This window comes from Saccopteryx leptura, chromosome 10 (assembly GCF_036850995.1).
Source record: "Saccopteryx leptura isolate mSacLep1 chromosome 10, mSacLep1_pri_phased_curated, whole genome shotgun sequence".
NCBI classification, from domain to species: domain Eukaryota; kingdom Metazoa; phylum Chordata; class Mammalia; order Chiroptera; family Emballonuridae; genus Saccopteryx; species Saccopteryx leptura.
The window spans coordinates 45,625,886-45,651,472 of NC_089512.1; the positions used below are offsets into that span (position 1 = coordinate 45,625,886).

The 25,587-nt window shown below is 40.5% G+C and overlaps 1 protein-coding gene and 1 pseudogene across 9 annotated transcripts in view; both read right to left on the reverse strand.

Annotated features, from left to right (window-relative positions):
* TFDP2 (transcription factor Dp-2) overlaps positions 1–25,587 on the reverse strand; it is a 191,264-nt gene that overhangs the window by 91,627 nt on the left and 74,050 nt on the right. For 3 of the 9 annotated variants that reach the window (XM_066350497.1, XM_066350496.1, XM_066350499.1), the window contains one exon: positions 24,835–24,916. The exons of the other annotated variants lie outside the window; for them this stretch is intronic. The gene's annotated coding sequence lies outside the window, so the exon portion shown is untranslated. The remainder of the gene's footprint in view (positions 1–24,834; positions 24,917–25,587) is intronic. 9 annotated transcript variants of the gene reach the window in all.
* Positions 3,188–4,752, reverse strand: LOC136382405 (G1/S-specific cyclin-E2 pseudogene; annotated as a pseudogene).

The window sequence follows — 25,587 nt, forward strand, 5'->3', positions numbered from 1 at the left end:
CTGGTCAAGGCACATATGGGAGTTGATGCTTCCAGCTCCTCCCCCCCCTTCTCTCTCTCTCTCTGTCTCTCCATTCTCTCTCTCTCTCCTCTCTAAAATGAATAAATAAAATAAATAAATAAATAAATAAAAATAATTAATATGTTCTATTTTGAAATTGTAGACAAATTGATGCAATCATATCTTTTAGTGTATTAGTATATTTACTGCATTATATAAATTATTATATTTTCACAAAGATGATGCCCAAGAAGACATTCTACTTAATTATGTTAGACTAAATGTTGAAAATGTTACATTAAGATGAAAACCTAAAATCTTGAATTGCAAAAAAACTGTAGCTTACAGAGAAAAACTAATGTCAGATTTAAGATCAGCACACTCGAGTTAGATAAGAACAAGTGTTTTTGTGGATGCAACAAAAATTTTATTCCCGTGTTATTTGTGATTCTATATGGGAGACTCTTTCCCCCACATATTTATTCAGTCAATTATTTACATAAGCCTGACCATAGTGGTGCAGTGGATAAAGTATTGAACTAAGATGCTGAGGGCTCAGGTTCAAAACCTTAAGGTTGCTGGCTTGAGCACAGGCTCACCAGCTTTAGTGCGGGGTCACTGGCTTGAGCATGGAATCATTGATATTACCCCACGTTCACTGGTTTAAGCCCACAAGTCGCTGGCTGGAGCCCAAGGTTGCTGGCTTGAGCCAGGGGTCACTGGCTCAGCTGGAACCACTCCATCAAGTCACATATGAGAGGCAATCAGTGAGCAACTAAGTGCCACAATTATAAGTTGATGCTTCTCATTTCTCTCCCTAGTTAAAAAAAAAAAGAAAGATCATTTACGTAAGTATGTATTGATCTGCATTTATTTTATACTTTAGGTTAAAATCCAATATCATTATTTATTTTGTTGCTCAAATTGTTCCAGTTTTGGCCATTGGAAGCTTTTTCAGGTTGGCTCTTGCATTGTTTTCACATATTCCATCACTTTGCTTGTTTTAATATTTCTGTATTTTCTGGTACTATAAAATACTCCAGGCCTGACCTGTGGTGGCGCAGTGGATAAACGTCGACCTGGAAATGCTGAGGTTGTTGGTTCAAAACCCTGGGCTTGCCTGGTCAAGGCACATATGGGAGTTGATGCTTCCAGCTCCTACCCCCTTCTCTCTCTCTGTCTCTCTCTCTCCCTCTCTCTCTCCTCTAAAAAAAAAAAAAGAATAAAATAAAATAAAAATACTCCAAATGATCCTATAGATTAGCTATTTTTCCAAGAAGCCTTGGATCCCTTTATAAGAGAATAGTATTAGAAACCAAGATCTGGATGGTGGAAGACATTACCAGTTTTCATTTTATTTTACTTATTTTTTGTATTTTTCTGACGTGAAGCGGGGAGGCAGAGAGACAGACGCCTGCATGCGCCCGACCAGGATCCACCCAGCATATCCACTAGGGGACAATGTTCTGCCCATCCAGGGCATTGCTCTGTTGCAACCAGAGCCATCCTCAGCACCCAAGCCAACTTTGCTTCAATGGAGCCTTGGCTGTAGGAGGGGAAAAGAAAGATAAGAGAGAAAGAAGAGAGGAAGGGTGTAGAAGCAGATGCGCGCTTCTCCTGTGTGCCCTGGCTGGGAATCGAACCCGAGACTTCCACACGCTGAGTTGATGCTCTACCACTGAGCCAACCCGCCAGGGCCAACATTACTAGTTTGTAAAAATTCAAATAAGATTTGACTGAAATGGCATTACATAATTTTTATTTGCTTTGAAAAGAACTTTCAATTTTAAAATACTTACTTTTCCCTTCCAGGAATATAAAATGACTTTCATTTACTGAGTTGTCTTTTATGTTTGTTAGTACATAATAAAACAATTGCTTTTTCTAGTATATCTTAGTGATAATATTTAAATGTCACTTAATATTTCCTCCATCTACTAGTGCAGATCTTCCAGACCTTACAAAGTCTCCAACAGCCTGCGAGAAGTTCTGTGAGCCTTTTTCTTTGTAAACAGGTTTAAATTTTATTTTCAAGAATCAATTGCAGCCTGACCTGTGGTGGCACAGTGGCTAAAGCGTCGACCTGGAAATGCTGAGGTCGCCGGTTCAAAACCCTGGGCTTGCCTGGTCAAGGCACATATGGGAGTTGATGCTTCCAGCTCCTCCCCCCTTCTCTCTCTCTGTCTCTCCCTCTCCTCTCTAAAATGAATAAATAAAAAATTAAAAAAAAATCAATTGCAAGAGTACATGAATTGTGAGCATCTAAAAAATAGATTCAAAGTACTACATCATTTAATATACCTTTTATTTTTTTATTTTTTTGTGTGGCAGAGACAGAGTCTGAGAGAGGGACAGACAGGAAGGGAGAGAGATGAGAAACATCAATTCTTCGTTGGGGCTCCTTAGTTGTTCATTGATTGCTTTCTCATATGTGCTTTGATCAGGTGGCTACAGAAGACCGAGTAACCCCTTGCTTGACTTAGGATCAAACTGGTGAGCTTTGCTCAAAGCCGATGAGCCCCACCTCCGGGTCTCAAACCTGGGTCCTCCACACCCCAGTCCAATGCTCTATCCATTGTGCTACTGCCTGGTCAGGCTAATATGCCTTTTAAAGTATCACTTATCTACTCTAAAATTTATTGATAAAGTTCCTCATTTATCAAGGTAAACATAGTAACACTGGGTCAAAATTTTTTTATGTTATACCGTATTTCCCCATGTATAAGATGCTCCCATGTATAAGATGCACCTTAATTTTGGGGCCTGAAATTTGAAAAAAAAATAATTACATAAAGTTATTGAACTAAGTTTTATTCATCATAAAATTCATACAACTTCTCAAGCAGGAAATGCAAGTAAAAACATCTACAACCACTGTGTAAGATGTACCCAGTTTTCAGACCCCAAATTTTTTGAAAGGGGTGTCTTATACATGGGGAAATACGGTAAATTGTAGCTGGCTTCTATCCAGTCACCTTGGGAATGAATTCATTTTTATAAACAAGTCCTGCTGTTTCTTTAAACAGCTTCCTTAGTGCCGATTTTAAGTGTTTTCTTTTTTTTAAATTAAAGAATAGCAGTGAAATTACTGAATGGGCTAGGACAGATATAGCACTATTTTCCTATAAAGCTTTAGTAGTTAAATTTTTATGAAATTCTACTCAATACTCCGTGAATGACTGTTTACTTAGTTAACTTCTTTAGTATTTCCTGGTGGTTTTTCAGTGCTCCTTAGTGGTGTCATAATGCTTCCATTAAATACTTGTGACAACTGTCCCCCTTCCTGAAGGTGTTTATGTAATTTAGTTCCTCCAGCATAGCCAAATAACTTGTATGTACCTGAATATTGTGTCTGTGTTCCATAGAAATCTTTAAAATCTTCAGCTTCGGCCCTGGACAGGTGTGGTTCAGTGGATAGACTATGGTCCTAACACGTCGAGTCGTGGGTGAGGAGCGACCAGAGAGTGCCCAACTAAATGGAATACCTAAGTGAAACAAGAAGTTGATGCTTCTCTCTCTCTTTCTCTCTCTCAAATTAATGGCAAAACAAAATCTTCAGCTTCCTGGACTAGTACTTTTCACTACACTGACAAAAGTAAAAGTCACCATTCAATCTACACATTCAGAAATGCTGTCCAATTCCAAAACTGAGGCTTTTTAAATGACTTCAATAGAAGAAAATGGCACAAGGTAGAAGCTAGTGTTCTCTACTGGAACTCGAATGACTCAATGGCTAGAATACACAGATCTGAAAGCTGAGCTATCTGAAGAAACTTTTCTTCAGAATACTGAGGTAGAACTTTAGGAGCAGAGATTTAGCCAGGAGATGACTGTTACATGACAAAGTTCCCATTCTGAAGCCTCTGAGTTCCATCCTTAAGATATCCTCTTCACTGCAAGGACCATCAGTGACATAACAAATTTGGAACTCAGGAGCACAGATATTCTAAAGTTTGGAAGCAATGAATAATGAGGTAATTCCAATGAGCTAAAGCATATTTTTAATTATAACCTTTTGTGTTAACATAAATCTATCAAAAAAGTCTTGTGCAAGATAAAATGTTTCCCTATGAAGTGTGTATACTTCACATACTTCTAAAAGCCAGTCTAGAAGGACTGAGCTAATCTGTAGTTCCAAGTCAGAATGCAGAACTTCAAAATGTTTGTCATGCACATACTGGGTCATCCTTTGAATATCCCCAGCTTTAAACAGGCAAAGGTGAAGGATTAATAAAAATATTTTTAAATCTGCCTGACCTGTAGTGGTGCAGTAGATAAACCATTGACCTGGAATGCTGAGGTCACCAGTTGCAAACAACTGGCTTGCCTGGTCAAGGCACATATGGGAGTTGATGTTTCCTGCTTCTCCCCCCTTCTCCCCCCTTCCCTCCCTCCCTCCCTCCCTCCCTCCCTCCCCCCTTTCTAAAATAAATAAATAAATAAAAATAATATATAAAATTTTTAAAAGGTTTTTAAATCGTCATTTATAAATCTGGAGAAGTCCCTTGTTCCTATTTCTTTACAGTGTGTTCCAATAATACAAAGACTGATCCCCCCGGATAATACAGGTAGCCAACAATTTCTAATTTCATATGGATGATGATTCTTGGCGATCTCCTTTTTTCATTTTTTGACAACCAGGGCTGTTTTTCTTCTATTCTTGGCCTGAATTATCTGTGCTTCTTGAGGGGAATCAGTCTGACTGGGCTGGGGCTGATGCTTAGCTTGTAAGCAGCTATTGTGTCCTGACATTCTCTTTGGGTATATGAAACCTCGCCAAACCTACTATGGCTCAGTTTTTTTGTTGTTGGTTTTTTTGTTTGTTCTCTTAGAATTTTCTTTTTCCTTTTTTAAAATATTTTTTAAGACTTTATTCATTTTAGGGGGGGCGGGAGGAGCAGGAAGCATCAACTTGCATATGTGCCTCAACCAGGCAAGCCCGGGGTTTTGAACCAGCAACCTCAGCATTCCATCCAGATCAATGCTTTAGCCACTGCACCACCACGGGTCCAGCAGAGCCTTAGCTTTTAATGTGCCTCATTAAAAGCTCATTCTCAGTTAAGTAGTGCTGAGTAACAAAGCTGCCTCCACTAGGCACAGATCACCTCCCCCTTCCTCTGCAGAAACACTGTGGGTCTATGAAATGCCAAAGCTTCAAGTTTTACCTTTTTTGAAATACCGTAAGGGAGAATATTTTGCTTCCTTACTCTATATATTACTCTATAGATTACTTTGGCTATTTGGAGTTTTTTATAGTTCCATATAAACCTGATGATTTTTTTGTTCCATTTCTTTAAAAAATGACACTGGAATTTTGATGGGAATTGTATTAAATTTGTATATTGCTTTGGGTAATATGGTCATTTAAACTATATTTATTCTTAAAAGTATTCAAGGAATACTTTTCCATTTCATTGTATCTTTTTCAATTTCCCTTAACAATGCTTTGTAGTTTTCATTATATAGGTCCTTTATATTCTGTTATGTTTATTTCTAGGTATTTTACTTTTGTTGTTGCAACCGTGAAAGGGATTATTTTTTTTAGTTCATTTTCTGAAGTTTCATTGTTGGCATATAAGAAAGCAATAGACTTCTGTATATTAATTTTGTATCCTGTGACCTTACTGTATTGGTTTATTGTTTCTAATAGTCTTTTTGTGGAGTCTTTGGGGTTTTCAATGTACAGGATCATATCATCTGCAAAAAGTGAAACCTTTGCCTTCTTCTTTCCCAATATGAATGCCTTTTCTTTCTTTCTCTTGTCTGACTGCTCTGGCTAGAACTTCCAGCACTACATTGAATAAGAGTGGAGAGAGTGGGCAGTCTTGTCTTGTTCCTGATTTTAGAGGAAAAGTTTTCAGTTTTTTTTGCCATTTAATATGATGTTAGCTGATGGTTTGTCATAAATGGCCTTTATTATGTTGATATTTTCCTTCTATATCCATTTTGTTGAGTGTTTTAAACATAAAATGATATATCTTTTTTTTATAAGTTATTTGAATATTATTTTTTTAATTTTATTTATTCATTTTAGAGAGGAGAGAGAAAGGGAGAGAGAGAGACAGAGAGGAAAGAGAGACAGAGAGAAGGTGGGGAGCTGGAAGCATCAACTCCCATATGTGCCTTGACCAGGCAAGCCCAGGGTTTTGAACCAGCGACCTCAGTATTTCCAGGTCGACGCTTTATCCACTGCGCCACCACAGGTCAGGCTAAAATGATATATCTTATTGAATACCTTTTCTGCATCTATTAATAGGATCATATGGTTTTTGTTCTTTGTTTTGTTGATATGGTGTATTACGTTAACTGTTTTACATATGTTGAACCATCCTTGTGATTCCGGGATGAATCCCACTTGATCATGATGAATTATTTTTTTAATGTATTCGATTTGCTAGTATTTTGTTTAAAATTTTAGCATCTGTATTCATTAGAGATACTGGTCTGCAGTTTTCTTTTTTTGTGTGTTGTCCTTGCCAGGTTTTGGTATGAGGGTTATGTTGGCCTCATAAAATGTGTTTGGAAGTATTGCTTCTCATTCAATTTTTTGGAAGACTTTGAGTAGAATAGGAACCAAGTCTTCTTTGAATGTTTGATAGAATTCACTAGTATAACCATCCAGTCTTGGACTTTTATTTTTTGGGAGGTTTTTGATAGCTATTTCTACTTCCTCCCTGCTTATGCGTCTGTTCAGGCTATCTACTTCTTTGTGACCCAATCTAGGAAGGTTGCATTGTTCTAGGAATTTATCCATTTCTTCTAGATTGTTAAATTTGATGGCATATAGTTTTTCATAGTATTCTACAATAATTCTCTGTATATCTATGCTATCTGTGATGATTTCTCTTTCATTTTGGATTTTGTTTATATGAGTCTTTTTCTCTTTTTCCCTTAGTGAGTCTTGCCAAGGATTTGTCAATTTTGTTGATCTTTTCAAAGAATCAGCTCCTTGCAAATATTAGTTTTTAATGTTTTAATTTTAATAAGTTTAACATGGCAGCAGGGTCCAAAATATACAATGTACAAAAAACAACTACAAAGACCCTGGCTGGGTAGTTCAGTTGTTTGGAACACTGTCCTGACACATGAAGTTGTGGGTTTGATCCCCGGTCAGGGCACATACAAGAATCAACCAATTATGGAATGAATAAGTGGAACAACAAATGGATGTTTCTCTCTAGCTCGCTCTCTGTCTCTCTCCCTTCCTCTTTCTCTAAATATCAATTTAAAATAAAAACAAAAAGAGTAAACTTTATTTAAAAAAATTTTTTTTTTAATTTGTTGATTTTAGAGAGAGGAAGGGAGAGTGAGAGAGCAAAATAAAAACATGGATCTGTTGTGCCCTGACAGAGATGGAACCTGCAACCATTGCTTACTGGGACGACACTCTAACCAACTCAGCATTCGGCCAGGCCAAAAAGAGCAAACAAACTTACTGCATGTAAATTATACCTCAATAAATCTAACATTAAAAAAACAACAGGCCCTGGCCGGTTGGCTCAGCGGTAGAGCGTCGGCCTGGCGTGCGGGGGACCCGGGTTCGATTCCCGGCCAGGGCACATAGGAGAAGCGCCCATTTGCTTCTCCACCCCCCCTCCTTCCTCTCTGTCTCTCTCTTCCCCTCCCGCAGCCGAGGCTCCATTGGAGCAAAGATGGCCTGGGCACTGGGGATGGCTCCTTGGCCTCTGCCCCAAGCGCTAGAGTGGCTCTGGTTGCGGCAGAGCAACGTCCCGGAGGGGCAGAGCATCGCCCCCTGGTGGGCAGAGCGTCGCCCCTGGTGGGTGTGCCGGGTGGATCCTGGTCGGGCGCATGCGGGAGTCTGTCTGACTGTCTCTCCCCGTTTCCAGCTTCAGAAAAATACAAAAAAAAAAAAAGAAAAAAAAAGAATAAAAACTGAATTCATTTTCTAAAAAAACAAACAAACAAACAAACAAAAACAACAACAGAAAACTAAATAAATAATTGTGGTGCCAGTGGACCTCCTTATCTTGTTCCTGCTTTCAATGGGAATGTCTGTTTCTCTTTTTGACAGAGAAAGAGACAGGAGGGGAGAGAGAGAAGCATCAATTCGTTGATCCACTTAGTTGTGCATTGATAGCTCCTCGTATATACCTTGAACAGGGATCAGACTGGCGACCTTGCACTCAAGTTGAGCCAGCAGCCCATCTCAAGCCAGCGACTTTGAGTTTTGAACAGGTGACCTCCGTGTTCCGGGTCCCCACCCTATCTACTGCACCACCACAGGCCAGGCTGGGAATGTCTGCTTCTAATGGGAAAGTATTAAATATGGTATTTGCTAAAAATAAATAAGTAAATAAATAAGGTATATGCTAATAACTTGATAGGTTTTAAAAAATATATGTAAAAGTATCTTTTAATTCCTAATTTGTAAGGTTATCAAAAAGTTTTTAAATACAGCATGAAAAGTATCCTATACAAAAATATAGTTCTTTGATCTACTGATATAAACATATTGTTGGTAATTTCTTAATATTAAATCAACCATCTTTACTTTCAGATACATTTTGCTTGGTTCAAGGTATATAATTCTCATAATATGTTAATTTTATTTAAAAATTTTTGCTTCTATAGTATATGGCTGGTTTATAACTTTCTGTATTGTTAATTTTTATTATATAGCTAAATCAGTTTTGTTTCGTGTACTGGTAAACCTTTAGTTTTACACTCTGCATGTTTTATTGCCTGGTTTATCTATTCATAGAAACAGGAAAAAACTTGCCCATAAAACTGTCAGCAGTAGTCTGTTTTAAAGTTATTTTCCAGACATTCTCTATTGATATTTCTTCCAACATATTAGACTTCCAAATTTTCCTATTTAAAAAAAATCAGCCTGTCTGGGCGGTGGCGCAGTGGATAGAGCATCGGACTGGGATGCACAAGACCCAGGTTCGAGACCCTGAGGTCGCCAGCTTGAGCGAGGGCTCATCTGGTTTGAGCAAAGCTCACCAGCTTGAGTCCAAGGTTGCTGGCTCAAGCAAGGGGTTGCTCAGTTTGTTGAAGGCCCGCGGTCAAGGTATGTATGAGAAAGCAATCAATGAACAATTAAGGTGTTGCAACGCACAACAAAAAACTAATGATTGATGCTTCTTATCTCTCCGTTCCTGTCAGTCTGTCCCTGTCTATCCCTCTCTTACTCTGTCTCTGTAAAAAAAAAAAAAAATCAATCTTGAAATATTTCCCCTCTCATAATCTAATTTTCAGCTGTATTTTCAAATTCAACATAACTGCTATATGATAATCTGATCATTTTTAAATTTCTATATAAAAAACTCTAACATTCCTCATATTTCATTTTTTTTAAAATTTTTTTTATTTATTCATTTTAGAGAGGAGAGGGAGAGACAGAGAGAGAGAGAAGGGGGGGAGGAGCTGGAAGCATCAACTCCCATATGTGCCTTGACCAGGCAAGCCCAAGGTTTCGAACCGGCAACCTCAGTGTTCCAGGTCGTCGCTTTATCCCACTGCGCCACCGCAGGTCAGGCTTTTTTCTTTTTCTTGATTTCGTTTAATTTTCTTTTCTTCTTGGAATTTCAAATTTTATTACAATGTGGCCAGATACAAGGATCTATCAAATTTCTGCTTCACAGACTATATCGAAATGTTTTTGTTTTCTATTATGGTTACCTTCTGTAAATGTTCCATGACTGTTTAAGAAGAGACATTCTCTGTAAATTGGAGTTGAAGTACTGTGAGATGAATGTTCAGTTAGTGGGGTGGCAGAGATGGGGAATTGGTTATATATGGGAGATTAATCACATAAATAAATATATAAAGAGAAATGGGAGCCAAAATGTTTAGCTTTATAAGGAATTACCAAACTGTCTTCAAAGTGCCTGCACCATTTTGCATTCCCACCAACAATTAACAAGTCTCTTGCTCTGCATACTAGTCAGCAATTGGGTACTGTCAGCTTTTGAGATTTTAGCCATTCTAACAGGTGTTAATGCCATTTCATTATTGTTTTCATTTATAGTTCCCTAATGACAAATGATAGTCTTATCTTTCATATCTTTTCATCTTTCACACTTGTTTGCCTTCTGTATACACTCTTTGGTGAGGTGTGTGTTCAAGTCTTTTGCCCACTTTTTGAGTTTTTATATTTTAGATACAAATTTAGGTTGTGCACTAATTTAATTTTACCCAAAGAGAGGTCCGGCTTTTGCCCTTAGCTTCTGGAAATTAATCTCTAAAACACTGGAATGTCACAATCAGGGTACACACAAAAATCAACCAATGAATGCATAAATAATTGGAACAAATCAGTGTTTCTCTCTCTCTTCCTCTGTCTCTAAAACTAATAAATTAAAAAAATAAAATTAAAATAAAAAACCTTGTAAGTGTCATGTCTGATAAAAATGTCTTTAACTGAGGGCATTGGGCCAGCCAGATAGTAACAGTGTGATTTAGGGTAGAATCTTTGAGTCACACCAACGTGATTTAAGTGGGGGGCATTTGTGCCATGTAGTATCAGCTCGACCTCCAGAGGGACCGAAGACTTAAACCAGCCACATGAGTAGTCAGGTTTACATGACTGAACCCCAATAAAGACTCTGGACACCAAAGCTCACGCAAGCTTCTCTGGCTGGCAATACTGTGTGCATGATGTCAAACATCAATACTGGCAAAGTAAAGCTGTACCTGACTTCATGAGAAAAGGACAACTGGAAGATCCACATTTGATACTTTTCTGGACTCTGCCCTATGCACCTTTTTACTTAACTGATTTATTTAAATCTGTATCTTTCCACTGTAGTAAATACTGTGAGTATGAGATAAGAAACACCCCCTTTTACTAAGAGGTTTAAAAGGCATTTTATTATTTAGGCCAAGTGTTCAGAGAGATTTTGTAAATATGATTTTTATACTTGTGTGTGATTTACACCAGCTCAAGATGGCCTATCGCATTCCTGCTCATGAAGGGCTGTTATGTTGTAAATGGAGAGGTTTTTGTATTAGAAGGTTTTGAAAGGAAGGAGGAAGGAGACTCGGACCCCTCCCTTCCCCACACCTGTGAGGAAGAAGGTAAACAGCCAGGAATGCGGGAGGGGGAAGGGAGATTTGAGTAGCCCTTTCCTCTCCCCTTTCTTTCTCCTAATAGGCGATTTACAAACGCTTATCCTCTGACATCATGTAAGCCCCATCCCATCCTGAAATCGCGTGACTGACGTATGTACCTGTAGACAAGGAATCACGAGATCCATGTATGAGAACCTGTGTTCTGTAAAGGGTATATAAGATGTAAGAAATCTAATTTCCGGAAGCACGTGTCTTTGGAGCCACAGGCCCCGCGTGCTCTGCTGACTTTAATAAGTTCTCTTTTCCTCATAGTTATCTGAGTGTCAATCCTTCACTGGGTTGCTTTCCTGCAACAAGTATAAACAGCTTTCAATGAATTCTACAGTCCAACCTACAGGTGGTTTTAGAGACCCTTGAACTTGCAACTGCTATCAGACATAAGGCCAGCCTTTTGAATACTGCTCTTTAACTTTGCGATTGGCTAATTTCGCAATCCTTTATCAGATAATGTGTTTTGTTGTTATATCTCAAGATACTTAGCCAAAGCCAAGGTCACCTAGATTTTCTCGTTTTTTTCTTCTAGAAGTTTTGTGATTTTTACATTTATATCTATGCTACATTTTGAAGTGTAAGGGCTGTGTCCATTTTTGTATGTGGACTTTAATTTAATTGTTCCTTGCAGACTCATTTGTTGAAAAGACTCCTTTCTTCACTCAACTGCCACTCTTCCTTTGTCAAAGACCAATTACCTATATTTGTGTAGGTCTACATCTGAGCTCTCTTCTCTACACTATATATCCATTCTTTCACTTATATACTAGCCCCCTTCCTTATCTGTGGGGGATACATTCCAAGATCCCCAGTGGATGGTACAGAACCCTATACATACTATTAGGCACAATAAGAAGTTAACGATAATAATAAAATAGAATATACTGTAGTAAAAGTTATGTGAATGTGACTTCTCTCTCTCAAAATAGCTTAATGTACTGTACTCACCCTTCTTATGATGATGTGAGATGATACACTGCCTATGTGATGAGAGGAAGTGAGGTGAATGACACAGGCACTGTGACACACTGTTAGGCTACTATAAGGGCTACTTGAACACAAGCGCTGTGATACCTTAACAGTAAATCTGTTAACACAGACAGCTACTACATGACTAAGTGGTGGGTAGCATACAAAGCGTGGATATACTGAACAAAGGCATGATTCATGTCCTGGATTGTATGGTGTAAGATTTCATTACGCAACTTAGAAAGCATGTAATTTAAAATTTAATTGTTTATTTCTGAAATTTTCCATTTAATATTTTTGGACCACAGTTGACCATGTGTCACTGAAACCTCAGAAAGCAAAACCAGAGCCCTAGCCAGTTGGCTCAGCGGTAGAGCATCGGCCTAGCGTGTGGAGGACCCGGGTTCGATTCCCGGCCAGGGCACACAGGAGAAGCGCCCATTTGCTTCTCCACCCCTCCACTGCGCTTTCCTCTCTGTCTCTCTCTTCCCCTCCCGCAGCCAAGGCTCCATTGGAGCAAAGATGGCCCGGGCACTGGGCATGGCTCTGTGGCCTCTGCCTCAGGCGCTAGAGTGGCTCTGGTCGCAACATGGCGACGCCCAGGATGGGCAGAGCATCGCCCCTGGTGGGCGTGCCGGGTGGATCCTGGTCGGGCGCATGCGGGAGTCTGACTGTCTCTCCCTGTTTCCAGCTTCAGGAAAAAAAAAAAAAAAATGGGAAAAAAAAAAAAAGAAAGCAAAACCACATAAGGGCGACTACTGTACTATACTGCCTTGATTGCTGTTGCTTTATTGTAGCTTCAAAATCAGGAAGTGTGTGAGTCTTGGATGTTGGTTTCTATTTTTTTTTTTTTTTTCATTTTTCTGAAGCTGGAAACGGGGAGATAGTCAGACTCCCGCATGCGCCCGACCGGGATCCACCTGGCATGCCCACCGGGGGCGATGTTCTGCCCCTCTGGGGCATCGCTCTGTTGCATCCAGAGCCATTCTAGCGCCTGAGGCAGAGGCCACAGAGCCATCCCCAGCGCCCGGGCCATCTTTGCTCCAATAAAGCCTCGGTTGTGGGAGGGGAAGAGAGAGACAGAGAAGAAGGAGAGGGGGAGGGGTGGAGAAGCAGATGGGCGCTTCTCCTGTGTGCCCTGGCCGGGAATCGAACCCGGGACTCCTGCACGCCAGGCCGACGCTCTGCCGCTGAGCCAACCGGCCAGGGCCAAGGATGTTGGTTTCTACCCAACCTGAGTCTCTTGTCTTTTAAGTTCATATGTTAACATAGTCATCTTTATTCTAATTACTGATAAGGTAGGCTTATACTCTGCCACTATATTTCTTGCTGCTCTTTAATATTACCTCCTTTATTTTCTGAGGGTTTTTTGCTAATAACTTTAGACATTTTCTTTTTCCTAATAATACTATAAATATTGTTCCAGTGTCATTGCTATTTAGTAGTAAACAGAAAATCTGTGATTAGTTTTTTTTTCTTTTTTAAGTGAGATGAGGGAAGAGAATGAGACAGACTTCTGCATGCCCACCAACAAGGGTCCACCCAGCAACCCGTCTGGGGCTGATGCTTGAATTAACCGAGCTATTCTCAGCACCTGAGGTCAACACTCAGACAAGCTGAGCTAGCCTCAGTGCCCGGGATTGATGCTCAAACCAGTGGAGCCACTGGCAACTAGAGGGGAAGAGTTAGAGAAGTGGGAGAGGGAGGGGAAGAGAAGCAGATGATCGCTTCCCATGTGTGCCCTAACCAAAGATTGAACCTGGGACTTCCGCATGCTGGGCCAATGCTCTATCCATTGAGCCAACTGACCAAGGCCTGTGATTAGTTTTATTTATAGCTTTTTGTAGCACTCTCCTATTTACCCCTTGCCTACATGCTTATATCTTTGAACTTTCAAATTCCTCAACCTGATATATCTAGTATTCTCCATATATCTGTGAAATCCTTTAAACTGTAACTGTATCTTTCTTAACCCCTAGGATGCTCCCTTCCATTTTGCCTTTGATTACTGTTTCTCTTCTATTTATTTATTATTCTCCTTTATTCAGGAATACTATTTCTCTACATACTGAGTCTTTATTCTCTGTATCTACAATTTTTATCTTTTTTATCCTTTTCCATTGCTGCATTTTGGAAGAACTTTAATTTCTTTTCTACATCAATGATTTAATTTTCAGCACTGATTATCTTTTTAAAATACAGGAAAGTACAAAAATTGACTCGAGATCCTTTGTAATCATCTTTCTATGCCCTAAGCTCAAAGCCCTGTAATAGGCACTCTACTAGGATTCAAATCTGAGCCCCATCTCTTAATAGTTGTATAATTTGGGGGAAGTGATTTAACCTACTTACTTTAACTTTCTTGGGAATAATCAGACCTAATCAACTAATTCATGAAGGTTTTAATACAGTATCTGATACTCAATAAACATTTAGCTATTACTATAATCTTTGCTGATATTCAGTTGGTTCCCCTTCTGTGTCAATCTGCTGTCTTTTAGGTACTATTTCAGATTCATTAAATAATTTCAAGAAAGCAAATACTATCTAATATTATCTTCTTTCCTTTCTCGATTTTTTCCAACTATCATTTTCCTCTGTGTCCTAAGTACAAGATTTTCTTCTTGAGTTTTTCAGAATTTCTTACTAAACCCATGATGGCTTAAAAAAAATACTGTCCATTTTGAACAGTGAAAAAATTATCTAGGTATGGTATCTGCTAAGAGAAAATTGGGTAAATACTTGTTGACCTCTCCCCTTACTGTCCACCTGGGTATTATTTGACTTTAGCTTTTGAGTTTTTGTTGTTGTTGTTTTGACAGAGACAGAGAGTGAGTCAGAGAGAGGAATAGATAAGGACAGAAAGGAAGAGAGAGAGATGAGAAGCATCAATTCTTCATTGCGGCACCCTAGTTGTTCATTGATTGCTTTCTCATATGTGCCTTAGGGGGGCGGGGCTACAGCAGACCAAGTGACCTCTTGCTCAAGCCAGGGACCATGGGCTCAAGCTGGTGAGCCTTGCTCAAACCAGATGAGCCTGCATTCAAGCCGGTGACCTTGGGGTTTCAAATCTGTGTCCTCTGCATCCCAGTCTAATGCTCCATCCACTGTACCACCGCCTGGTGAGGCAACTTTGAGTCTTTAAGTTGGAAAAAAGATAGATTCACAGAACTCTTAATCAAATTTCTGGTGTTGAGCCGTTAGATAATATGATGGTTCTCATCTATTTTGGAGATTAAGGATCTTGTTGGGATCCCATTAAAATTATACACTCTCTCTCCAGAGCAAAGAATCTGATAATCAATTCAGTCTATCATGGCTTGACTCGAGCTTAAGAATCCCAATTTACTATGACTCAGAGAAGACTCTCCTGATCCCACTGTCTCATCACATGATGATATATGTACTCGGTTATTTAATTCTGGACACTTAGAAATGTCTTCCCCAGTCAAAGTAGGGCCAAACCAAGCGTTGTTTAAGTTGGTGATTGGTATAAGGAATTCATTAAACTGTTCTCTTTACTCTTATAAATATATAAAATTTTCCATAATTAAAAAACTTCAGCCTGACCAGGTGGTGGCGCAGTGGATAGAGCATCGGACTGGGATGCGGAAGGACCCAGGTTCGAGACCCCGAGGTCGCCAGCTTGAGCGAGTGCTCATCTGGTTTGAGCAAAAAGCTCACCAGCTTGGACCCAAGGTTGCTGGCTCCAGCAAGGGGTTACTCAGTCTGCTGAAGGCCTGCGGTCAAGGCACATATGAGAAAGCAATCAATGAACAACTAAGAAGTCGCAACGCGCAACAAAAAACTAATGATTGATGCTTCTCATCTCTCTCAGTTCCTGTCTGTCTGTCCCTGTCTATCTCTGCCTCTGTAAAAAAAAACAACAAAAAAAAACAAAAAACTTCGGCCTAACTAGGCGGTGGCACAGTGGATAGAGCGTCGGATGCCGAGGACCCAAGTTCAAGACCCCGAGGTTGCCAGCTTGAACGCGGGCTCATCTGGCTTGAGCAAAAGCTCACCAGCTTGGACCCAAGGTCGCTGGCTCGAGCAAGGGGTTACTCAGTCTGCTGAAGGCCCACAGTCAAGGCACATATGAGAAAGCAATCAATGAACAACTGAGGTATCGCAATGCGCAACGAAAAACTAATGATTGTTGCTTCTCGTCTCTCCATTCCTGTCTGTCTGTCCCTGTCTATCCCTCTCTCTGTCTCTGTAAAAAAAACAAACAGGCCCTGGCCGGTTAGCTCAGTGCCAGAGCGTCGGCCTAGCGTGCAGGAGTCCTGGGTTCGATTCCTGGCCAGGGCACACAGGAGAAGCGCCCATCTGCTTCTCCACCCCTCCCCCTCTCCTTCCTCTCTGTCTCTCTCTTTCCCTCCCGCAGCCAAGGCTCCATTGGAGCAAAAGTTTGCCCGGGCGCTGGGGATGGCTCTGTGGCCTCTGCCTCAGGCACTAGAATGGCTCTGATTGCGGCAGAGCAACGCCCCGGATGGGCAGAGTATCGCCCCCTGGTGGGCGTGCCAGGTGGACCCCGGTTGGGCGTATGCGGGGGTCTGTCTGACTGCCTCCCCGTTTCCAGCTTTGGAAAAATGCAAAAAACAAAAAACAAACAAACAAAAAAAAAACCTTCAGCCCCTGGCCAGTTGGCTTAGCAGTAGAGCATCAGCCTGGCGTGTGGAAGTCCTAGGTTCGATTCCCAGCCAGGGCACACAGGAGAAGCGCCTATCTGCTTCTTCACCCTTCCCACTCTCCTTCCTCTCTGTCTCTCTCTTCCCCTCCTGCAGCCAAGGCTCCATTGGAGCACAGTTGGCCCGGGCACTGAGGATGGCCCCATGGCCTCGACCTCAGGCACTAGAATGGCTCCGGCCACAACTGAGCAACGCATGCCAGGTGGATCCCAGTTGGGCGCATGCGGGAGTCTTTCTGACTGTCTCCCCACTTCTAACTTTGGAAAAATACAACAAACAAACAAAAACTTCATGTGTGTGTTTATTTGCAGCAAGGCCTAAAAAAATACATACCACTCCCCCTAAGTGTCTTCTCTCTGCCCCTTCCTACTACCATTCCCTGGTCATCTGAAAAGGCACCATAACTAGCCCACTCCTGCCTCTGCCTTTACAGAACTGTGGTCACCAAGGGAAGCAGTGAGGTAATGATAAGAGAGATGAGAGGGAGAAAAGGAGTCTTGGGTGCTGCAGATAGCTGCTGCAGCACCACAGAGGGCAGCTGCCAAGTTTCTAGTTGGCAAAGACCCAGCTTCCTTAAATTGTAGGGATAGAGTACAGATGGGTAGAAAACTTACCTTTCTCCTGCCTGCCCCTGCTATTCAGTCTCAAGGATCTGTCTTTACTTTTACTCACAGAAAATCCTCCTGAGACATAGGATATTTTAATTTATATTTCTAGTTTCTGATTCTATTTGTAATTCTGCTTCTCTGTATTTTTTCATCTTTTTTACTATGGAGTAACAGAAGAGATTAAGGGTCCCACATGCTGCCTGAAAGCTAATTCCAGGCTTCCCAGAGTTAATTATTGAGGCTAAAATAAAAGGTCTTACAATAACCTGGCACATGTTCAATCTATGCACAACAGATAAATGGAAGAAACAGCTCCTGACCTACTTTTCCTCCCTTAACTCTCAACCACACTACAATTCTGGATAAACAGAAATATGCCTTTTTTTTTTTATAGAGAGTCAGAGAGAGGGATAGACAGGGACAGACAGACAGGAATGGAGAGATGAGAAGCATCAATCATTAGTTTTTCATTGCACATTGCAACACCTTAATTGTTCATTGATTGCTTTCTCATACGTGCCTTGACTGCGGGCCTTCAGCAGACCAGTGAGTGAGCTGAAGCTCAAGAGCTGGTGAACTTTTTGCTCAAACCAGATGAGCCCACGCTCAAGCTGGTGACCTCAGGGTCTCGAACCTGGGTTTTCTGCATCCCAGTCTGATGCTCTATCCACTGCGCCACCGCCCGGTCAGGCAGAAATATGTTTATTGATACTACTGACCAAATAGAACAAAGCATAGTAAAAAAGAAAGTGTTATTTTCTTTCAAGGAAGCTCTAATCCAGATGAACTGAAGAAACTGCCAAAAGATGTAAGGTTGAAATTGAAGCAGTGCAGCACCACCTAGAAATATTCAGGTTTCTCCACAATAAAGTGCACATGATAAAACTCCCACACTGGTGAGCTAATACGCTAATTATCAGAGACACTCTCAAAATAAAGTAAAAATGAGTGAGCACACAAACAATATTAAGATCAATTAGCAGCCTGACCAGGCGGTGGCGCAGTGGATAGAGCGTCAGACTGGGATGTGGAGGACCCAGGTTCAAGACCCCTGAGGTTGCCAGCTTGAGCGTGGGCTCATCTGGTTTGAGCAGAGCTCACCAGCTTGGACCCAAGGTTGCTGGCTCGAGCAAGGGGTCACTCGGTCTGCTGAAGGCCCACGGTCAAGGCACATATGAGAAAGCAGTCAATGAACATCTAAGGTGTTGTGACAAAAAACTAATAATTGATGCTTCTCATCTCTCTCCCTATCCCTTTCTCTGACTCTCTTTGAAAAAAAAAAAAAGGGCAATTAGCATAATGGGTGAATGATCTCTTATTTAGAGGTATAGTTCTTCAAAGTCCTCTGGTATTATCAAGAATGTTCCACCTGACCTGTGGTGGCGCAGTGGATAAAGTGTCAACCTGGAAACACTGAGGTTGCCGGTTCAAAACCCTGGGCTTGCCTGGTCAAGGCGCATATGGGAGTTGATGCTTCCTGCTCCTCCCCCCTTCTCTCTCTCTCTCTCTCTCTCCTCTCTCTCTCTCTCCTCTCTATAATGAATTAATAAAATCTAAAAAAAAAAAGAATGTTCCATGTTAATAAAAGATTTCCTAAGAAAGATATGCACACAGAGCAACATACTTAGAAAATTAATTGCTGATATGAAAGACATGATTTGAATTGTCTCTACCACTTGGAAAAATTAATTGCTCTGAGCCTCAGTTTTCTCATTTCTAAAATGGGTGTATTAAGAGTACTTCTTATGCAAGGAAGTTATGAAGATTATATGAAATAAGAAATATAACAAACTTAGCACAGTTCCTGACAAATAATACTCAAAACACAACAGGATTTTTATAATAAGTAAATGGGCCTGGCCTGTGGTGGTGCAGTGAATAAAGCATCAACCTGAAATGCTGAGGTTACCAGTTTGAAGCCCTGGGCTTGCCCCGGTCAAGGCAAGCAATCAATGAACAACTAAAATGGAGCAGCTATGAGTTGATATTTCTCACTCCCCTGCCCTTTTCCTCTCCTCTCTCTGTACAATCAATAAATAAAATAATTAAAAAAAATATTAGTAAATAGAACTCTTCTTTCAGAGGTTAATCCCTTGATAATACTGAGATAAAACAAGGTGGCAACTGCCTGACCAGTGGTGGCGCAATGGACAGAGCACTGACCTGGGACACTAAAGTCTCTGGTTCAAAACCTCAAGGTTGCCGCTTTAAGCACAGGCTTGTCAGCTTGAGCACAGGATCACAAACATTATACCAAGGTCATTGGCTTAAGCAAGGGGTCGATGACTTGACTTGAGCACCACCATCCCCCGCCCCCCTTCAAGGCATGTATGAGAAGCAATCAATGGGCCCGGGTTGGTTGGCTCAGTGGTAGAGCATTGGCCCGGCATGTGGATGTCCTGGATTCGATTCCAGTTCAGAGCACACAGAAACGCCCATCTGCTTCTCCACACCTCCTCCTCTCGCTTTTCCTTCTCTCTCTCTCTCTCTCTCTCTCTCTCTCTCTTCCCCTCCTGCAGTCATGACTCAATTGGAGTGAGTTGGCCTCCAGCACTGAGGATGGCTCCATGGCCTCAGGCACTAAGAAGAGCTCGGCTGCTGAGCAACAGAGCAACACCCCAGATGTGCAGAGCATCATCCCTATTGGGTTTGCCAGATGGATCTTGGTCAGGCGCATGCCTCTCACTAAATAAAAACAAACAAAGAGAAGCAATCAATGAACAACTAAAAGGAAACAACTATGAGTTGATGCTTCCCCATCTCTCTCCTCCCTCTCTCTCTCCCTTTCTGGTTCTCTCTCTCTCTCTCTCTCTCTCTCTCTCTCTCAAACAACAACAAAAAAAACCCCACAAAAAACAAGGTGGCAGCTAAGGTCAAAGATACTTCAGAAAAAGTATCAAGGCAAATAAAACATTATAACTAAATTACAGGCTAATATCCCTCAAAAATCCTAAACAAAATTTTAGTAAAGAATATATAAAAAAGATAATGTATGCCTAAGTGAGGTTTATTCAGGAATATAATATTGGTTTACCATAAAAAAAAATCAGTTGATGTAATTCACTATATATAAGTAGAATAAAAAAGGAAAACTACACTCTCATCTTGATATATATATAGATGAAGTATTTGGCTAAATTCAACAACCATTTATGAAAATAACTTTCAGTAGACAAGGAATAGATGGGAAACTCCTCAATGTGCCAAAAAAGCATTTACAAAAAACCTATAGCTAAAAATACATAATGGTAAAAAACCAAATGCCTTCCACCAAGATCAGGAACAAGACGTGGCGTTCACTTTCACTACAACATTGAAAAGGAGCCTTAGCCAATGTAACAAGTCAAGAAAAAAGGGAAAAGGTATACAAATAAGAAAAGAGTAAGTAAAACAAACAAAATGTTGGTCTGTATGGAAAATCCTATGAAACCTATAAAAATGTACTAGTAGTGAGTTTACTATAGCAAGTTCATAGGCAACAAGATCAAGATATAATGCGCTCTAAATAACTGCATTTCTATATTGTAGCAATTAAAATCAGAGATTGAAATAAAAGATAATTATGACATCAATAATATGAAAATTTATAAATAAATTTAACAAAATATGTAAAGGATCTCTACAATCAAAACCACATTTTGCTGACAACTACAGAAGACTAAAGGACAAACCATGCTTACAAAGTGGAAGACGCAACATTGCTAAGATGTCAGTTCTTCCCAAATTTACCTATAGAGTCAATGCAATCCCAGTAAAAATCTCAATGGCACTCTGATAGAAATTTACAAACTTAATTCTAAAATGTATATAAAAATGCAAAAGACAGTACAGCAAATCAACTTTCAAAAAGAACAAAGTTGCAAAACTCGCACTACCTGATTTCAGGTATACAGCTATAGCAGAGTTTCTCACCTGGCACTACTGCATCATTTCTTTGTTCTAGGAAACTGCCCTGTGCATAGTTGTATGTTTAGCAGCATCCCTGTCCTCTACCAGTACTAGAGGTAAATCCACCTGAGTTGTGACAATCAAACATGTCTCCAGGCACTGCTAAATGTCCCCTGGGGGCATGACTGCACGTCCTTGAGAATTACTGAGCTACATTAAGTACAGTGTTACTGACATAAACATAGACATTTAGCTCAGAACAGAATCTAGAAACAGATCCTCAACTAATAGTCAACTGATACTTGACAAAGGTACAAAGTAATTCTACGTGAAAGGGTATTCTTTTCAATAAATGATGCTGCAATGATTAATTCTTCATATGCACCTCACATCTCGCCTCACTCTATATCTAAAAGTTAACTCAAAAGTGAAGACAGAGGCCTGACCTGTGGTGGCGCAGTGGATAAAGCGTCGATCTGGAAATGCTGAGATCACTGGTTCGAAACCCTGGGCTTGCCTAGTCAAGGCACATATGGGAGTTGATGCCTCCAGTTCCTCCACCCCTTCTCTCTCTCTGTCTCTCCTTTCTCTCTCTCTCCCTCTCCTCTCTAAAAAAATGAATAAATAAGCCCTGGCCAGTTGGCTCAGTGGTAGAGCGTCGGCCTGGTGTGCAGAAGTCCCAGGTTCGATTCCTGGCCAGGGCACACAGGAGAAGCGCCCATCTGCTTCTCCACCCCTCCCCCTCTCCTTCCTCTCTGTTTCTCACTTCCCCTTCCGCAGCCAGGGCTCCACTGGAGCAGTGTTGGCCTGGGCGCTGAGGATGGCTCTGTGGCCTCTGCCTCAGGCACGAGAATGGCTCTGGTTGCAGCAGAGCGAAGCCCCAGGTGGGCAGAGCATTGCCCCCTGGTGGGCATGCTGGGTGGATCCCGGTCGGGTGCATGCAGGAGTCTGTCTGACTGCCTCCCTGTTTCCAACTTCAGAAAAGTAAAAAAAAAATTAAAAAAAAAAATGAATAAATGAAAATAAATAAAAAAATTAAAGAAAGCCTGATTGTACTCAAACATTTTAAAAAAAAGTGAAGACAGGCTTAAATTTAAGACCAAAAACTATAAAACTGTGAGAAAAAATATGGAAGAAAATCTTAGTAATCTTGGCTTGGGCAAAGATCTCTTAAAGAGGGCATGAAAACACGCAAAGTCTCTTTTTTAATTAATAAATTGCACATTAAAATATAAAATATTTGCTGTTCCAAATTTACTGTTAAAAATAAAAGGCAAGTTACTAGCTAGGAGAAAATATTTGTAAAATATTTAATAAAAGACTTATATCCTGTTGGATAAACAAGTGTGTTTAGGTTTGTTCGCTTGTATTTTGCATTGGCAAGGGGCAGTGCCATGTGTGTGGTCTGTGGAAGGCTGGGGGTGCTTGCCCTCAGGGTGGCAGATGGCAAACTGTGGATTGCCTTCCTGCTTGGGAGGGGCTATTGTTTGCTATTGTTTACTGGAGAAGAGTTTTTACCCCCACCATCCTGTTTTGCTGGAAAACCAGAGAGAGAGAGAGAGAGAGAGAGAGAGAGAGAGGGCTGAGGGGCTTGGGAGCCCTGAGATTTCCACCTGGACTGTTTGTCTGGAGAGTGCTATTTTGCTTGTGGGGCCTGTGAGTCTGGAGTGAAAAAGGAAAGCGGTCTTCCCTGCCTGCTTGCTTGTCTGCCACTACGAGACTTTAATAAACGGAATGGCCCGCCATTTTCTGACTCCACAGTTAATTTCCCGTCTGCCCAAATCCAATGAGAACCTGCATCTGCATGGCCATGGCCACATATACTGGCCTTACATATCCAAAATAACATAATAACCCATAAGGACAAACAACCCAATTTTAAAAATGGGCAAAAATGTAAATTATTTCATCAAAGAAGATATGCCGATGGCAAATAAGCACATGAAATGATGCAGAACTTCATTAGTCATTAGGAAAATGCAAATTCAAACCACACTGAGATACCACATAAACCCACTTGAATAGCTAAAATGAAAAAAGACTAACCATTCCAACTGCTCACAAAGACACAAGGCAACTAGAACTCTTCTATATTGCTGATGGGAATACAAATTAGTACAGACACTTCAGGACCCGTGTTTGGCAATTTCTTATAAAGTTCAACATACACTTACCATATGACCCAACAATTCTACTCCTAGGTACCTTAGCGAAATGAAAACTATGTCAACACATAAGCCTGTATTTGAATATTCATAGCAACTTTATTCATAATAGTCCACATCTGGAAACAACACAAATGTTCATCAACTCGTGAATGGATAAACAAATTAAGGTACACATCCAAAAAATGGAATGCTAGTAGGTAATAAAAAAAGAACTGATACACACAACAGTATGACTAAATCTCAAAAGCATCATCCTAAATAGAAGAATCTAGACACAAATGATAAATATCCAAAAATTCAACATGACTAGAAATAATTCTGATATTCAGCAGCTTTATTTTTTGTTATATGAATCGTTGACACTTACTATCTTTTGTTATTTAACTTATGTGCTGGTCAACAAACCCCTCTGCCAAAAGTGTTATTGTGTATCTATGCATAGCACTTCACAATACTAAAAAATTAACACCTCACATTTGTATATCAATGCACAGGTTCCATAATTCTCATTCAATGAAACAACTGGAATGCAATGGAGCCAGGAGATCCGGCTTCAAATCCCAGCTGTCTACATGAATGACCTGTGTTAAGTCACTTAATATATATGAGACTCAATTTCCATACTCATTAAACTGAAAAACATTGGATAATATAGGAAAAAACATAACTGGGGATATTGCATGGGAGGACAATAAGGACAGAAACCTCCCGAGAAGCAAAGGACCGTAAGTTACACTTGAACGTGATTTTTCAGAAGAAACACAGACTGAGTGGGATCTTATGAGATTTATCTTTTGGGTTTTAAGCAGGACACTATCAGAAAAGTTACCACAGGGATAACTGGTTTGTGGCAGACAACGAATCATTGAAACAGCCATTTTTGATCCCTCAAAGTAGTTTCCTTCCATCATTGGGAATAGGATTTAAAAAGTTCTACATATATAAAAAATTAGCTATGCTAGACTGATATAAAAAGGTTAGCTTTACTCTACTCAAGTGTTGTTGTCATAGTAATCCATCTCAGTAAGAGAGAAATCACTGGTTCAGGTATTTGGTATATATTTGGCTGAGAATCTACAGTTGGAAGAAATACGAATGTCTATTAAGCAAAAGCCAGAATGACTCAAGGAGTAACAATAGGCCAGGGCCAAGAAGCTTCACTGGGGATTTGCTGTGTCTCTACCCTGTGCCAAAAACGGGCACTGTGCTAGGTAAGGTCATAGGTTTTATCATTCATCTTCACTATAGCCCTATGAGGTAGACTTTTTTGAGATGAGATTATTATTCCTGTCTCGATATGAGAAAACTGACATTCTAGAACACAACTACTGTATTTCTCCATGTATAAAATACATTTTTCTCCCCAAAAACTTTGGGGTCTAAAAACTGGGTGTGTCTTATACAGTGGTTGTAGATTTTTTTTACTTGCATTTCCCGCTTTTTCACGCTTGTTTTTGTGCTCATTGTTGAAGACAGTGATTCGTCATCAGACCCAGATGAGGACAACCTAATGGATGGAAGTTTTGACAGTGATTGTATGAATTTTATGATGAATAAAACTTGAGTTCAATAATTTTATGTAATACATTTTTTTTCAAATTTCAGGCTCCAAAATTAAGGTGTGTCTTATACATGCAATCTGTGAGGTTGGCTGGCAATGGGGGAAGGTCACACGAGGAACCAGGTATGGGGACTTTGGCCAAAACCGCCCACACACATGACCGCCAAAAGAAACAGCACAGGAGCATTTTGAAAAATCTGTCAGCCAATAAAATTTCACCACGTCATATCAACCCACCACCACCTTACCAACGCTATAAATTACCCCCTGGGCGGGAGAAACTGTGCGACTTCCCTGGCCCCTGTCTTGCGGACCAGTAAACCTTGCCCGGGATGCGCTCTAAATAAAGCTTTTGCTTGTCCACACTTGGTGGCTACATCCTTCTTTCTTCATTGGCGGAAAATACCTTACACCAGGGGCCCCCAAACTTTTTACACAGGGGGCCAGTTCACTGTCCCTCAGACCGTTGGAGGGCCGGACTATAAAAAAAACTATGAACAAATCCCTACGCACACTGCACATATCTTATTTTAAAGTAAAAAAAAAAAAGGGAATACAATATTTAAAATAAAGAACAAGTAAATATAAATCAACAAACTGACCAGTATTTCAATGGG